Source organism: Zonotrichia albicollis, chromosome 11, assembly GCF_047830755.1.
Source record: "Zonotrichia albicollis isolate bZonAlb1 chromosome 11, bZonAlb1.hap1, whole genome shotgun sequence".
NCBI classification, from domain to species: domain Eukaryota; kingdom Metazoa; phylum Chordata; class Aves; order Passeriformes; family Passerellidae; genus Zonotrichia; species Zonotrichia albicollis.
In genome coordinates, this window is record NC_133829.1 from 16,277,223 (window position 1) to 16,291,073 (window position 13,851).

Genomic DNA, 13,851 nt, shown 5'->3' on the forward strand with positions numbered 1-13,851 from the left:
GATTTACACTGATAAACAAAGAATGTACAACCATAAGCAATGAAGTCAATTTGCAAAGGACTCAGTGGGAAAAAAGCCTCCAATGTTATCACTACCAAGTACTACAGAGAAAAATTACAGCCTTGTGGAAAAAAATGATGAAGGGTGAGGACTGGGCACCTTTTTTAATGCAGCACTCCTGCTGTTTACACCATTATGCAATGCAGTATGATTTGCAGTTGTGTATGTAAAGAATGCATTTGCTGAATGCCCTGGTGATGCTGATGGCAATACCATCAGAGGGAACCTGATTCAGCTTCTCTCTGAAAGCAACAATCAAACACTTCCCACACTCCAACAAGCAGAACAACAGAGAATTATGCAGAACACAGGAGAACTCACCATGACTAAAGCTCCAGTGAGGCTGAGGAATCTCCCTCTAGACCACTCTGCAATCTCTCCTTATGCTGCTGCAGGAGGCTTTTCATGGCAACTGTTACTAACAGTGTGTCTCTCCCAGCTGCTAACAGCAGGTACTTTATGTACCAGAGTGCAACACTCCTCCTGATGCACCAGTCACTGCACACCTCACTACAGAACCACCCTGGGAAGGGTTCTGCTGCTGCTCTGAGAGGAGAAGTGGGGTAACTCGTAAGGAGCCATGACCCAGCACCCTGCCTGCCAACAGCTCCAAGGAGCAAGATGCCAACGAGGAAATGGCATGGGACTGCCAGAATCACAGGTGAGTGAAATCCAGGGGAAGCTCTGAGCTCTGTTGACATTTTCTGTCACAGGGATGCTGCCTTTGCTGCACATGAAACACTTAGCAGGCAAAATTCAGGGGAGCAGGAGCCTCAGTGAGCTTTGCCCTAACATGCCTTGGTTTTCTGCGCTTCCCAAGGAAACTTCTCTGGCCAAAACCACTGTCCTTAAACCTGAACCTGTCTCACTTCAAGGCCTGCATTAACACTTCCCATTTTTTGTTGTTACAATTTAAAGGTAAGTTATTGACAACTTCATTAGCAGCAGAGCAGGTTTGAGACTTATTGCTAGTAATCTGATATTCCAAATTTAAAAACTAAAAAAAATAAAAAAAAATTTAAAAAATTTTAAAAAATCATGAAAATGCAACTTTACATCTATAAAGCTCTAAAATAGTCAGCATTTTTGCGTTGGATGTGTGTTTAACACCAAGTTCAGTGAATTCTTCCACTGGCTACAGCATAGCACAAGCTGTTGCACAATCACAGCATGTGTAAATGATCACACTGCCAGCTCTCCTGTGCCCCTCACTCTCTACATCTTTACTGGGAGCTGTCTCCCTGCTTCTAAAACCTGAGAATGTCTACAGTTTACAGAACAAAAGTCATTAAATAAACTAGCTCCTCCAAAGATCATTCCAAATGGCAGGAGTCACACTCCTTAACCATATAGTTACAGCCTTAGAAGTCTCAGACTGGGGAATATTGTGCAACCTGTTTTTAAGGAAAACTACCCAATCTGAATGAGGAAGGCCCAGAAGGACAATTAGCAATGTTTAAAGCAAATGGAAAAACAATTACACAACATGACTTACTCCCCCGTGGAAAACTCCTGGACTAATATTTATTCTCTCTCAGCTTGTATATATTTGCATTAAACTTCAAACTTTGTTAAAGCAACATGGATGTAATTCTGAGCCTTCACAGAGAGAATCAGTGATTTTAACAGGATGCCAAACAGGCTAAAAGGGCACTCTGCAGAAGCCTACTCAGGGCTAAAACAAGGTAGAGAGAAAGGCAGAACTGGGGGGAAGAAAAAAGTGCAAGAAGAGTAAACAGTTACCCAAGGACAACTTCAGCTCCAGAGGCACTGAAATTTGAAGTGCCTGTATTACCTTCACACACATGCTTCTGAATGTCCTGGCCACTTTGGGGGGAAGATTATGCATTTTAAAAACTGATCTTCCTTCTTGCTGCACCACAGAAGCCCCAGAAAGGACACCAACAAGTATGAAAGCAGAACAATGACACTCACTAAGAGGAAATTTGGCAGCTGAGACAACAATAAGAGCATCTGTGATATGTACAGAGACTTATGCTAAGAGTGAATACACACGAAGCCAGCATGGAAGGATGTCTATATTTGTTCATGTTTATACTGTAAGATTTAAATGTCTTTTAAATGTGTTTGAAGGCTTTTCTGACAGCAAGACCCTGGGAGCTGGAAGACTGGATATAAATATATCCATGCAGAACTTACATCTCCTGCATTACAGACTGCCTTCCTCCTCTGGGGAGCTTTGTAGGGAGGCCTGTGTAAATACAGGCATACATCCAAGAGGGAACATTTTAGGATTGAGATCAGTTCTACAAAAACATGGAAGGTCAAACTGTGAACACTAAACAGCTTCCTACAGAACCTGTAGCCAACAATACAATAACCCAAATCTGCCTGAACACCAATAAGGTTGCTTTGGCAAATTCTGTGCTAGTAGCAGTATTTTCTGAAATAGCACTAACTTTATCAAGTCAGTGATCTTACTTTTTAGCACCACACTGAACTGGCATCTCAGACAAGATGTTACTAAAACAAGTATTGCTAGAAGCCTACAATGTTTAGCCTGGCATGATTTTTATCCATTTGTTTACTGTGATTTCAAAAACTTTGCTAAAAATGTCTCCCGCAGTCAACAGTGACTGCATTAAGACAGTTGAGCATTTTTCAGCATTTATATTTAAGCACATGTAAGGCTTTTTAACTGAAATATTACTCTTAAGGAAAATATGGGATAAAGTCTACAAATGGAAAGATTTTAAAATGCCTTTCCCAGACAATATTTCTATTTTTTTATACTTTATGTAGATAAAATACTTTCCCCCTCCACTTCCCCAGAACCAAAGACTTAAAAAAGGAAATCCATTACAGATTGATTACAAAACACTTCTCTAAGAGGTATGGCTCAAAACTGAGTTTGTCTTCATCCTGCACAGCAATATGTGATTACCAGGAGGAGATAAATGATGACTGAGGATCCCAGGGGTTCTGAAATCCTGTTGTTCTTGTTGTCATCCGAACAGACAAACTCAAAAACATTTGTGGTAAATCCATTTTGTAACTTGGTGAGCTAACATGATAACTTTTATAATAGCTGAAGGCATCCCAAAAGAAATTCAATTCAAAGAAGGTGACCTCAGAGTTACACCCACTGTGTAGTTTTCCTCTATCCACATTTTGCACGATCAGGCAATCTCAAATCAACCCAGTCCACTTAAAGAGATATGGGCAAAGAAATTGCTTGAGTCACTCAGCTACTTATCTATCTCAGGCGAAAGGAAAACTGAAAATTTCTTACTCAGTTGATAATTTCTGCTTTTGATTTGGAAAACACAGAGCCCACAGGGCTAAACCACAATTTATGGAAACTGCAGCTCAAATATTGGACAACTAGTTAGAATTATTACCAAATAAAAACAAGCCATTTATCCTTGTCACTGATGTTGTAGAGATTCTAAAGCTGTCACATTCTCCCCAGTGTTGACTTGCTCCACTTCATCCTGCTCTAAAACAGTGAAAGTCAACTAGCAACTCTTCCTCCAGTTTGCAGCCTGTATTTTTCCACTCTAGATTTAAAACTGTATGGTAATGGAAATTCTGCATTATTGTGCTGATCCATATGAAACAATGGAATTATTTCAGCCTTAGGTCAATGTAAATTCCAGTGCAACTCGTGGTCCTCACACAGGAGCTGTGTGGGAGCACAGGAGGGTGGGAAGACTGGTAATGCCACGTAAGGCTCTGCAGACCAGGTCCCTGCAGCAGCCTGTCCCAAGTAACGCACTCACAGAACGTGCTCCATCCACCCCTGCAGATACCAGCACGGAGAACCCAAAGCCTTTTCCCGTGGGTCTGGGGCTCCACAGCTCCTCCTCCAAAACCCAGGGGACTTTACATACACAGAGAGTGGAATTTCCCTCACTGGTGATTTTTGGCTGCCACTAACAGCCAGTAAATTCTATATATGGCTGCAAATAACCTGACATTCTCTCTTTCAACTTTGCTTCAATTATTAAACCAAAACATGTTCTACAAGTTATTATTTTTGTACTCAAAGTAGGTTAAAAACATCTGGAGGTGTTAACAGCACAAAGATGAAGTTACATTTTTAGTTCCCCTGTCAGTTGTTTCCTTTCACGCCACAGGTACTCCACAACCTTCTCGGCGCTTTCCACCAGCTCAGCACCATCTCCCCGTCAGAGCCGAGGCATTTGCATTTCAATGCGCTGCCCGTACCCGAATGTCAGCTCTGACACACCGAGTGCACGGGAGGAGCAGCCCGGCAGGATCCCCGGCAGGATTCCCGGCAGGATTCCCGGCAGGATCCCCGGCAGCTGCAGCAGCGCAGCGATGGGGACAGCGCAGCTCACCTCGGAGCCCACCTGGCAATCCTTGGGGGCTCTGCTCTAACAGCCTCACAACCCAAAAATAAAAGAGAAAGGACTATTAGCACTGCTTGAAACACAACCTCATCAGAGAGCCATCAGAACAAGGAGGAAAGCTGCACATCCCTTCAGAGAGAGGGGCAGATAAAACACGGCCCATTAGCAGGGATGGGATAGTGCGATCCTAAACCGGGCTGAGAGGCAGCTGGAGGGAAAAGCAAAGACTAAACAGGAAAAGGAAAGCAGACACACAGGAGTGTAAATTCAGGAACAAGGTAGAGGAAACAACTCACAAGTTAACTTAGAGTAAGTTTTTCACATATGTATCTTTCCCAGCACCATACAGAACAGTATCACTAGCACGATACTGTAACTGTCAATATTATGACCCTTATCAATAGATTACAATACTTATCATAATAATTTACTATCCTGTTTTAGAAAAATAAATTAGTCAACATTTAGAAGTCATTTAGCCAAATATCATCCTCCCCTTTATTTTTCTTTAAATGACTGATTCCAACCAATTCCTTTACTTGGAAAGTAAATAGGAAATAATACACATATTAGTAAATACGCCTGGAAATGGATTTTCTGAAGAGCTGAAGAGTCAGAAACACAAATTACCCAAGAAGTGGGAATGGTATTTTGTCTCTTTGCTCTCTTTCACTGAAAGAGCCATAAGACCTACAGATACATAGGAAATGCTGTTCCTTCAAACAAACTGTATGCTCTAAAGCAGAAGGAAATGCAAAAATTGCATCCATTATGAACTGCAGCCGAGTGAGAGTGCCTACCTGCAGCCAGGCCAGGCAGCAAAGCCTGCTGGCTCCTTGTTCTGCAGCTGGCACCTCCTGCCCAGGCTCAGCAATCACCTGAGCCCCACCTGTCCCTGCTCAGGTGAGGAAGGTGTAGTTGAGCCAAAGAGATCTGTCCAAAAAGGTAATTCAGGAAATCTGTGACTGAATCATCTACATGGGATATCCTAGCAGTACGGTAAAGCCATCAGGAAATGAATACAGAAGATTAATCATGGAAAGTTACTCATGGAAAAACTGGTAATTCCTTCTTGCATAGTTCTGTGTTTTAGAGAATAAAACAAAGTTTTCCTGAAAACACACTAAGCAGTAACTCTGCCAGGAAGATGCTTCATCTGGACAAAACAACTTAGCTACTTTACAGGCACAACCTTTTAAGCCAGTATGAAGCTAGATTAGGAACTCTAACAAGCTCAAACAACCAAATAAAATCTCCACAACTATTTGCCACTCTTGCTATACCCCTTGATTCAAACTGTCTAGAGGAGGTTGTAAGTCAAGCAAAAGTCACACAGAAGGAAGTAGATCCAGTCTGTCACAAAGGCAGTTGTTCAGCTGGCAATTTTAAGCAAGTTAAAGTGAACTTTCTAACTATAGAACCTAATTATTGGAATTCCATAAAGTCTTGGTTCCTAAAACAACTGCGTATTCTTTCCTTCATGCCCATACATCTCCATATGTTATTTTTTCTGCAAATACCTGGGAATAAAATGTTTTAGCAGACATTAGACAGCCTTTAAGCCAGAGCGAGTAAGGGGAAAAACTTTGGAGGCACTTACAAAGCAGTTAAAGAACAACGAGCTCTACAAAAGTAAATGGCAAAGACCTAAAGTAAACAGAAATTAGGCCATCTGAGGAGGAGCCCCTATTAAATCCGAGGTCAGAGATCCACCAGACGACATTCCCCCTTGCCCCTGTGCTCACCTCGGAGCAGCCTGGCCATTCCGCATCAGGTACCAGCTGCTCCACAAGTAGCAGACAACTGCAAAGTATTCACATCGTTTCACTCGCTGTCCCACGCGAATCCCAGCCTTCCAAGCCCAGCCTCAACTTCACCCTCAATAAAAACTGCCAAACAGACCGACCCACCTACAAATCCAAAACAACCTTCGAGAGAAAGGACCGAGAGGATGGAATGCAGCTACACACGTACGCGCTAACACGTAAAGCCTTTCGAGTCAGTAATTCGTAATAATAACAGAGCAGGGTCAGAGCCCCGGCAGGAGCAGCATGCACCCGGCACCCACAGCAATTCCTCGAAGGTGTCAGCGCGGCGGAGGCGCTCCCCAGCGGGGCGCGGGATGGCGCCGCACGCTCCCAGCAGCGCTGCGGGCTCGGCCAGCGCCCGGGGCTGCCGCCGAGCACCCGGGGGCCCCGCGCCGCGCCCGGGGGCGAGGGCGCCGCTCGGCCCCGTGGGGGCCCCGGCGCGGCTGCCGGCGCCAGACGGGCTCTGCGGGCGCCGCTGCGACCGGGACCGCGGCGGGGCGAGGGGAGCCGGGGGAGCCGAGGGGAGGGAGTGACGGGCAGGCGGCGGCTGCGCCCCGCCGGAGCCCCGCCGAAGAAAACTGACCGCCGCCACCGCCGCCCCCCGGCCTCCCCTTAAGGGCATGAGGGGCCGTCACCCCCTCCCGTATCTCACCTGGCAGGGGCTCCCCGGCCCCGCGGCGCCTCACCACGGGGAGGCGGCGGCTGCGCCCCGGAGGCTCCGTGCGGACTCGGGCTGGGGCTCCGTTCCCGCCGGGCCCCGGCGAGGACGCGGCTCCCGGGACGGGGCTGCGACCGCCGCGCCCGCGCGCAACAACCAACTCCGGGAGCCGCCCCCCGCGCGCGCACCGCGGCGGGAAGCCCCGCCCCTCGCTCGCTCATTGGCTGTCGGCGGCGAGCGGGCGTGGCGCCACGGCGGGGCGGTGCGTGGCCTTCGGGGGGCCAGGAGAGCCTCCACGAGAAGACTACAACTCCCGGCGTGCACCGCGCGCGGGTCTTTAAATGCGTCCCGTCAGTTCGCGCGCGCGCGTGAGCAGAAAGCATGTGCTTCCGCCTGCGGTGGTGAAGTAGTCCCGCTGCGTGGTTTGAGTTCCAGCCCCGTGCTGGGCCGTTGAGCGGAGTGGACCCACGGACGCTGAGGCGGGAGTGCTCCTGACTTAGCTGGGCCTTTTCTCGAGGGGCTCCTCAGGGGGAGGCGAGAGGGCCGCTCTGAGGCGGGAGCGGAGAGATCCCAGCAGGCGGGGCTGTAAGGTGGCCGTGCGCGTGCGGGAGGCGCGGCGGCTGCGCGGGCTGAGGGGACCCGGCTGAGGGGACGCGGCCACCCCCGGCGACCCCGGCCCTGGCCGAGAGCCGCCGGCAGGTCAGTAGGGACGGGCCCGCCGCCCCTTCTCGGCCGCGGCGGGCACGGAGCCGGCGGGCGGCCGCGGGTGCCATGGCCCGCCGTGAGGGGGGCTGGGGGAGCCGCCGGGGGGTGAGGGGGAAGAACCGGATAAGGGTCTAAGTGCTTGGCTTTCGGTGTTCTCCATTATTTATCTTTCCACAGTTCCCTCAAAGCGATATTTCATGGCTCTTTAGCTCTATTTATTTGCCCTTTCTGTAGGTCCACTTAACGTTGCCTTGTCAAGCAGGTGATTTATTATGGCGGGGGTTTCCCATACTTGTGTCCAGGTTTCCACATTCAGTTCCCCGCTCCTGAGGAATCAAGTCTCTTATTCCGAGGTGGCAGAAAGAAGCCCCGACCCTGGGGCTGGAGACACCGAGGCCTCGTGCCTTGCGAGGCGCCATTCATTCCAATCCTCTGGAAAGCCAGCGCTAGGGCAAGGAGCAAGGGCAGGGGAAATAGAAATACAAGAGCTCCTGCTCTCTAGAGTAGTGGCCTCCAGCTATTTTGGCTGTCAATAAAGAACACTTTTTATCATGCATCTCTCACGTATGTAAATTTATTGGTTTGTCAGTTATCTACATGTAGTACTGTGCAGATAGATACGTTATGAAACATACTCAGACGTAGAAATTGAAAGGATAAAGACAAAAGTGAAATAGACAATATTTTACGACATTAATTCATAAGGCTGCAAGTAATGTAGCTTATTTGCCTTGCATTTGACCTCCTTGACCACTCTTAGAGCACATGTATGTTGTTCTGAAGTGACCATTATTAACTTCTGAGGAGTGTAAACATAAACTGCTTATGAAATCAAAGAATTTATTTTTCATCAGTTTGTTTTTTAATCCTGGCCACATGTGTAGGGACACAACCTGTTTGAAGATAGTGAAATGCTGTTTTACCTTCTCTTGGCTTTTCACACCTGTATCATATGCCTGTTAGAAGGGATGAGATATTCAGCATTTCTAAAACTATATCTCTTGGTGGCAGATACTGTAACTTCAGAGTTCAGGAAATTGAGCGAAGCTGGTAATTTTTTTTTCCCCTGTCCTTAGAAATCTGGCATGTCTTGACATAGAAGTTGAGAAGTTTGGGACAGGTCTGGTGATAATGGTGCCAAAAGTATTTGGGTTAGTCTTTGAAATCCTAAGTTTACTCTTATATAGGATCCCAGCAAAATGTTAGAAAAATGAGAGATTGTGTGGTCTGACCACACTATCTTGGTTATAAATGGATTTTTGTTCCTTTGGTTGCCCCTGGTGGGGCACACAGAGGGTGTGTGGTGACGGCCTTTCATGGCTCAGAAAAGGGAGGAGAGAATCGTGTTCCTCTGGTCCTGAGGCTTGGGTCCAGCTGCTGTTCCTGACTGTTAGAAGGTGACTGTAACAATTTCTGCTGCTGTGCTGTAAAGCAGCCACAAGGAGAGAGATCCTCAGTGTTTACAGTGTGAGCTCTGGCCGGGGATTTCCCTGGCCCAGCTCAGGCTTGCAGGGTGTGGCCATTCCTGTGCTGCTGATGCCAGCCCTGACTGTGAGCTGGGCTTTCGCTTGTGTGGCCTCACAGTGTTACTGTCAGGGCACAGGAATGGGGAAAATTGTGCACTTTGTAACCTTTGTCGGTGTCTGTTTCCAGTGAAGTTCAGTGAAGGGTCACTCAGTATCCCGGTGTGTCTCCTCACCTGCCATAGCAGCTCAGCCTTCCATGCTAATTGCTGCTCCTTGACTAAATTGGAAGTGGTTTAGGACCAGTTATTCAGTGGGATTTCTCTCAAACTTACTGGCTCATCCAAGTTGCTGAATTCTTGCTGTACTTCTTGCCCTCTCCCGGCTGTGGGTGAAAAATTTAAGCATTCCTGCTCAGCATGACTGCAGTGCACACAGAGCTGTGCTTGGATTTTTTGAGTGTTGTGGCATTTGCTGTGAGGAATTGTTAGAGAATAAAATAATGGAGACACTCTTGATAATGATCTGTGGGAGAGAGGGGTGACTCAAGGGAACATGCCTTTACAATTTTGAGGGCAGTGGGTGAATACAGAAAAGTTGTCTTTTTTTTTTTTCCCCAGTTGTTCATGTACCTTTTAATAAAATTCTGTTTCAATCTATAATGTGAGTGGCTTGGGAGTCCCAAAATGAAGTTGCTTTCTGCATTCCTTCTAGCTTTTTTGGTTTTTTACTTCAATGATTTCCCTTAGAAAGAGAGGGAAAATGTTTCTTATGTTCATGGAAGCTGTTAAGCTTCTGCTATTTTTAAGACAAGAGGAGCGATCAATAAACACACATTAGGTGTTCACAAGGTATGAATTACTGATGTAGTTTGTTTTCAGAAGGCGCTGGTTTTTCCAGAGCATTGGTTTATGGCAGCAGGTAAGGCTGGTTGATGGTTATTTGCAATACATGGTCAAGTTAAAGCTTTATTGCTGCAGGTCAGGCTCCATGGCAGGGTGGGCAGGGTTGGCCAAATTGTGGGGATGTGGCTCCTTGCTGTCAGTGCCCTCAGCAGCCCTGCTGGCTCTGATGGCAGCTGCTGGAATTGCACCTGTGGTCCTTGTGGGTCCCTTCCAAATCAGGTGTTCTGTGGTGCAGACCTGTGGTCTGATGCTGGACCTGGAATTGTGAGGGCAGAGCAGCCAGATGTGGGTTTGTGCATGCACTGCCAGTGGGACAGGTCTGGTAATCAGCATTTCATTAGCAGACTGGTCTGTTTTAATCTCTTGCATAATGGGATTGTTGGGATGTATATGGTAAAGCTATTTGTATGCACATTAATCCCACAGATGACTAATTCTTGTTAAAGGAATAACTTGCATTGTTCATAGCTGCTGGGGCAAAGCTGAGACTGACATTTGATTTCTGAAGGTCTGCTTGGTACCACTTTGACAGGGACAGCTTTTGATGAATTGCAGCTGCACCTACTTCTGAGTGTGTTTATTTGTGAGAAATCTTCCTTCTGTGTTACAGGGAAACAAAACCATTTAACTGTGGAATACCTTCCAAGTTTCTTCCAAGCTCTAAATTTGTTAGGAAATCCTTTTTGTTCCTAGACCTTACTTTTGCAAGTTCTGATGTACTTGGAAAAAACCCCATTGGCTAGAGTGTTTTAACAGCAAATATGTTAAAAAACAGCCTGTGCTGTGTTGCCTTCATTAATAATTTTAATCCTAGAAACAAATAATCCTGCACTGTTTTGCAGGAGTCTGTGGCAAGAGCTGACTTTGACTGATTGATTTCAGTCTTTTGGACCATGCATCTCTCCTGGCATACAGTGAATTGCAAAATAAACCTTATATTTCACTGTTTCTGAAATTCCTGTGACTTGGATTGTTTATGCTGTTTCTTCATGTAAAAGGAAATCTAAGGCGTGGGGATGTGCCTTCTGTGCATCATGGCTGGGATAAGTAATGAGGTGAGCAGTGGCACCCTTAGCCTGCAGTTCAGGATGCTGGGGTAGCATGAAAATGGCAAAGGATGGTTTGGTCACAACACTGAGTGGCAGAAGGTTTTGTTGCTGACAATAAAAATGTGTGAAGTGCATTAGAGAGTGAGGGTAGTCAGAGTGTTGGTTATTAGTTGACTTCAAGAGGCTTAAGACTGACAGGATTTATTTCTGGATCCTTTTTTCCATTTTTTTCTTCCCCTAACAAGTGCAAAACACAGAGGATTTCTCAGCAATTTAGTGAATTAACAGGGGAAAAGTCTACTTTTGTTTTATTATTGTGTTCAAGTATGAAAAGATGATAAATTCATAGCTTTAATTATACGGTGGTGCCTGAGGGATTGTTTGCAGCCAAAAGAAATTCAGCAGTTTTCAACTGCCCTTCAAAATGTCATCTGTAGAATTGCCAGGCTTTGTTGGGAGGGGTTTCCAGCCTTAACCAAATGGTGGTTAAAGCAGGTCTGGGTCTGTTCTGTAGTTCTTTTTATTTCAGGTAAGTAGTATGGCATGAATTAGTGGGGTTTTTTTGTGAATTTTTGTGTTTGTTACTTAAGAAATAAACTATTTGTTCCTCTTGGAATTCCCTTGGCTGCTGTTTTAAAGCCTTGAACATAAGGTGATTTGTTTCTTCTTAACTTTGGAGTATTGTTTGCAGAAATCCAGTAATTGGCAAAACATTTAGTAATGGAAATGAAAGAGATCTGGGGAGAATGGACAGGGTAAATAATCTCAGGCTGGTGTCCAGGCCATCATTACATGTGCAGAAAGGCTGAGTTTCTGATGTAACAGAATTAGTGTCCCATAGCAGTATGGAGGGTGTGCTGTGCCTAACAATGTATGGGAAGTGTCACTCCATAGTGGAGAGAGAGCTGTGAATGTATGAGACTGTACAGGACAGAAAAGAGATCAACACAGAGCAAAGTGCTGGAAACAGTGAAGTGTGAATCTTCTGTCACACTTCCAAATCTGCAGTTTGCTAACGCTGCATTTCTGCCAGGAAAACTGGGGAGCCAGGAGGGTGTTCCCAGTGCAGGGTGGTGGCACAGGGAGGTGAGAGAAGGAACTTGGAGTACAGGCTTTGTACTTTGTCATTTTAGGGGTGTTGTTTCCTTACTTGTATTCTACCCTGGGTATGGTGCTGCTCCTCTGGCCCAGTTTTCCCTCTCTTACTTTAAGAACAGTCTGCCTTGGTTGAATTTTCACTTATCCAGGACATTGACAAAGACACCTTCTGATACCTAAAGGATAAAAAAGTAAGACTTACTGAAGTAGGATATTCAGTATAATGCTACCATCGCTTCAAATATACAAACATCTTGTTGGAATATCTCAATAATCACAAATTCTGTGGGATTTCTAGAGCAGAGGAGCAAATGTTCAGTCTCCAAAAGTCCTGAAATATTGGCATATTGGAATGCATTTTTTTCCAGCCCTGACATCTAGTCAGTAACTATCCTAGGTAACCTCCTAAAATCTTTTGGAGCAGAGTGCTGGCTCTGGGTGCATTTACTGCAGTATGTTGTAGCTGCTATTGCACATGACTCATGCTGCTGCTGAAATGAAATTGAGATAACCAATATTTGACTTAATCCTCACTGTTTCAATATGTGGGAAACATGACAGAATAGACTCCAACTACTCTTTGCTGAGCTTAAGATAAGAAATTGCTGAAATTCATGTAAGATATGACAAGCCAGTATAATAAATAATAAGAAGAAATTAATCACAATTGTAGAATTGAAGTTCTTTTTCCAGACTTATGGGGAAGAATCTCATCTTTCATCAGGAGAATAAATGTTTGTTTTAGATTGGAAAGGGGGAAAAAAGTCATGTGAGTTTATGATATAACCCTAATTTTTTTTTGGTTATCATATTTTGTCCCACTTAAGACTATTTTGGGGCCCTCTGTTACTGGAATAGTTTCAAATGTTCTTTGTTTCTGGCAGCAGTGGAATTTTAGGGAGAGCTGAGTTGCAGCCTGTGGAGTTACAGCAATGTACATCCCTAACTCCTGGCCGTGTTACTCACATCCCTTTTTCTCCTGCCAGCTGCTTGTTGGATCCTTTGCTGAGCCATTTCACCCTTTCATTTGGCATAAACTAATTTGGTAAATGAACTAAATGCTCTTCTGTTTCTTCAGCAGGCTGAACCACCATGTGATTTGTCCAGGGAACAGGTGCCAGGCTGAAAGATGATGCTCTAGGAGTAGTTGGTAGCTCAGCAGGCTTAGGCTGCAGTGAAACCATAGCCTTAGGCAGTGGACAGCTGCTGTCTGCACCTTCCAGCACCTGGCTTGTCTTCCTGCAGCCAGAGGATCTTTCTGGATGCTTCTCTTGATGTCTTGTGAGAACTGCAGCCCACTGCTGGCAGAAAAATCCAAAAAGTTATCTTGGGTGCTTGGAGGTGGCTCTTCAAGCTTGATACGACTTTACCCCGCATGGCAGTGGGAGTTCCCATGCACATTCTTTTCCAATTAGCTCTGCTATTTCTTTGAGCCCTTCCTTTCCACTGTGCCTAGCTGGAGATACTGAGCCTCTTCACTTCCCTGGGATTCTCCCAGAGGGAAGGGTTAGGGAGTTCAGTAGCTCTGTAAAATGTCCAATAAACTGTAACCAGCTAAGAAAGGGGGAGAGGGCAAGACCTTCCTCTTTGCAGCAGCAAGTTACTGCTTTGTAAGCTATCAAAATCTAGGCTGTATCAAAATATGCAAAGCTTGAGCATTAGAGAAGTACAATTTTCAGGCCACCAGTATTTTGCTGGTTTCCCATTCTGTGTCAGTTGATAGCTGTGTATAATTCGTGTGACATCATCAGGATTCTGGAAATTGTTC

The 13,851-nt window shown here is 45.7% G+C and overlaps 2 protein-coding genes across 9 annotated transcripts in view; one reads left to right on the top strand and one right to left on the bottom strand.

Annotated features, from left to right (window-relative positions):
* Nucleotides 1–7,055, bottom strand: part of PEAK1 (pseudopodium enriched atypical kinase 1) — a 111,567-nt gene extending 104,512 nt beyond the window's left edge. For 5 of the 8 annotated variants that reach the window (XM_074549531.1, XM_014267617.3, XM_014267616.3 and 2 more), the window contains exon 1: nucleotides 6,858–7,055. The gene's annotated coding sequence lies outside the window, so the exon portion shown is untranslated. Of the gene's footprint in view, nucleotides 1–381; nucleotides 1,001–6,857 lie in introns of those variants that run through there. The other 3 variants (XM_026793958.2, XM_074549529.1, XM_005487791.4) reach the window with 2 other exon arrangements.
* A 188-nt stretch (nucleotides 7,056–7,243) lies between these two features.
* Nucleotides 7,244–13,851, top strand: part of HMG20A (high mobility group 20A) — a 39,798-nt gene continuing 33,190 nt past the window's right edge. The window contains exon 1 of the mRNA XM_005487789.4: nucleotides 7,244–7,562. The gene's annotated coding sequence lies outside the window, so the exon portion shown is untranslated. The remainder of the gene's footprint in view (nucleotides 7,563–13,851) is intronic.